We start from the raw sequence: 3,667 nt of genomic DNA, 5'->3' as shown, positions 1-3,667 counted from the left end.
GACACGCTACCTCTACATTTACCTATGGGATTAGTTTTAGACCTCAATAATTGTTATTTTGGGCCAGCTTTAAGATGAACATTGTATTTGGATCTTGTTTAATGCGAGATGGCTACTCATTTAAATCCGAGAATAATGGTTGTTCTATTTATATGAGAGATATGTTTTATGGTCATGCCCCGCTGGTCAATGGTTTATTCTTATTGAATCTCGAACGTGATGTTACACATATTCATAGTGTGAATACCAAAAGATGCAAGTTTAATAATGATAGCCCCACACACTTGTGGCACTGCCGCCTTGGTCACATTGATGTCAACCGCATGAAGAAGCTCCATGCGGATGGACTTTTGGAGTCTCTTGATTATGAATCATTTGACACATGCGAACCATGCCTCATGGGCAAGATGACCAAGACTCCGTTCTCCGGAACAATGGAGCGAGCAACCAACTTGTTGGAAATCATGCATACTGATGTGTGCGGCCAATGAGCATTGAGGCTCGCGGTGGCTATCGTTATGTTCTCACCCTCACTGATGACTTAAGTAGATATGGGTATGTCTAATTAATGAAACACAAGTCTGAGACCTTTGAAAAGTTCAAGGAATTTCAGAGTGAGGTAGAGAATCAACATGACAGAAAAATAAAGTTCTTACGATCAGATCGTGGGGGAGAATATTTGAGTCACGAATTTGGTACGCACTTAAGGAAATGTGGAATTGTTTCACAACTCACGCCGCCTGGAACACCTCATCATAATGGTGTGTCTGAACGTCGTAATCGCACTCCATTGGATATGGTGCGATCTATGATGTCTCTTACCGATTTACCGCTATCATTTTGGGGATATGCTTTAGAGACAGCCACATTCACCTTAAATAGGGCACCGTCTAAATCCGTTGAGACGAGACCGTATGAATTATGGTTTGGGAAGAAACCTAAGCTGTCATTTCTAAGAGTTTGGGGATGTGATGCTTATGTTAAGAAACTTCAACCTGAAAAGCTCGAACCCAAGTCAGAAAAATGCGTCTTCATAGGATACCCTAAGGAATCCATTGGGTATACCTTCTACCTCAGATCCGAAGGCAAGATCTTTGTTGCCAAGAATAGGTCCTTTCTGGAGAAAGAGTTTCTCTCGAAAGAAGTAAGTGGGAGGAAAGTAGAACTTGATGAAGTATTGCCTCTTGAACCGGAAAGTAGCGCAGCTCAGGAAGATGTTTCTGTGGTGCCTGCACCGACTAGAGAGGAAGTTAATGATGATGATCAAGGTACTTCGGATCAAGTTGCTACTGAACTTCATAGGTCCACAAGGACACGTTCCACACCAGAATGGTATGGCAACCCTGTCTTGGAAATCATGTTGTTAGACAACGGTGAACCTTCGAACTAAGAAGAAGTGATGGCGGGCCCAGATTCCAACAAATGGCTTGAACCCATGCAATCCGAGATAGGATCCATGTATGAAAACAAAGTATGGACTTTGACAGACTTGCCCGATGATCGGCGAGCGATAGAAAATAAATGGATCTTTAAGAAGAAGACAGACGCGGATGGTAATGTTACCATCTATAAAGTTTGTCTTGTCGCTAAGTGTTATCGACAAGATCAAGGGGTTAACTACGATGAGACCTTCTCACCCCTAGCGAAGCTGATGTCCGTCCAAATCATGTTAGCAATTGCCGCATTCTACGATTATGAAATATGGCAAATGGACGTCAGATGGCATTCCTTAACGGTTTCCTTAAGGAAGAATTGCATATGATGCAGCCGGAAGGTTTTGTCGATCCTAAGAATGCTAACAAGGTATGCAAGCTCCAACGCTCCATCTATGGGATGGTGCAAGCATCTCGGAGTTGGAACATTCGCTTTGATGAAATGATCAAAGCATTTGGGTTTATGCAGGCTTATGGAGAAGCCTGCGTTTACAAGAAAGTGAGTGGGAGCTCTGTAGCATTTCTCATATTATATGTGGATGACATACTATTGATGGGAAATGATATAGAACTTTTGCAAAGCATAAAGGCCTACTTGAATAAGTGTTTTTCAATGAAGGACCTTGGAGAAGCTGTTTACATATTAGGCATCAAGATCTATAGAGATAGATCGAGACACCTCATAGGTCTTTCACAAAGCACATACCTTGATAATATATTGAAGAAGTTCAATATGGATCAGTCCAAGAAGGGGTTCTTGCCTGTTTTGCAAGGTGTGAGATTGATCAGGGCTCAAAGCCTGACCAGGGCAGAAGATAGAGAGAAGATGAGTGTCATCCCCTATGCCTCAGCCATAGGGTCTATTATGTATGCCATGCTGTGTACCAGACCTGATGTAAACCTTGCCGTAAGTTTGGTAGGGAGATACCAAAGTAATCCCGGCATGGAACACTGGACAGCGGTCAAGAATATCCTGAAGTACCTGAAAAGGACTAAGGATATGTTCATCATTTATGGAGGTGACGAAGAGCTCCTCGTAAAGGGTTACGTTGATGCTAGCTTCGACACAGATCTGGATGACTCCAAGTCACAAACCGGATACATGTATATTTTGATTGGTGGGGCGGTTAGCTAGTGTTGTTGCAAGCAAAGCATCATGGCGGGATCTACATGTGAAGCGGAGTACATGGCAGCCTCGGAGACAGCACATGAAGCAATCTGGATGAAGGAGTTCATTGCGGACCTAGGAGTTATTCCCAATGCGTCGAGCCCGATGACTCTCTTCTATGACAACACTGGAGCTATTGCCTTTGCCAAGGAGCCTAGGTTTCACAAGAAGACAAGGCATATCAAGCGTCGCTTCAACTCCGTTCGTGAAAATGTTCAAGATGGAGACATAGATATTTGTAAAGTTCATACGGATCTGAATGTCGCAGATCCGTTGACTAAACCTCTTTCACGAGCAAAACATGATCAACACCAAAACTCTATGGGTGTTCGATTCATCACAATGTAACTAGATTATTGACTCTAGTGCAAGTGCGAGACTGTTGGAAATATGCCCTAGAGGCAATAATAAAATGGTTATTATTATATTTCCTTGTTCATGATAATTATCTATTGGTCATGCTATAATTGTATTGACCGGAAACTGTAATACATGTGTGAATACATAGACCACAACATGTCTCTAGTGTGCCTCTAGTTGACTAGCTCATTGATCAACAGATGGTCATGGTTTCCTGACTATGGACATTGGATGTCATTGATAACGGGATCACATCATTAGGAGAATGATGTGATGGACAACACCCAATCCTAAGCATAGCACAAGATTGTGTAGTTTGTTTGCTAAAGCTTTTCTAATGTCAAGTATCATTTCCTTAGACCATGAGATTGTGTAACTCCCGGATACCGTAGGAATGCTTTGGGTGTACCAAATGTCACAATGTAACTGGGTTGCTATAAAGGTGCATTATAGGTATCTCCAAAAGTGTCTGTTTGGTTGGCACGAATCGAGACTGGGATTTGTCACTCCGTATGACGGAGAGGTATCTCTGGGCCCACTCGGTAATGCATCATCATAATGAGCTCAATGTGAATAAGTAGTTAGTCACGGGATCATGCATTACGGAACGAGTAAAGTGACTTGCCGGTAACGAGATTGAATGAGGTATTGGGATACCGATGATCGAATCTCGGGACGTGCCGATTGACAAAGGGAATTGTATACG

The sequence above is a fragment of the Triticum dicoccoides genome, chromosome 3B (assembly GCF_002162155.2).
Source record: "Triticum dicoccoides isolate Atlit2015 ecotype Zavitan chromosome 3B, WEW_v2.0, whole genome shotgun sequence".
NCBI classification, from domain to species: domain Eukaryota; kingdom Viridiplantae; phylum Streptophyta; class Magnoliopsida; order Poales; family Poaceae; genus Triticum; species Triticum dicoccoides.
Note: the sequence above shows the minus strand (reverse complement) of the source record.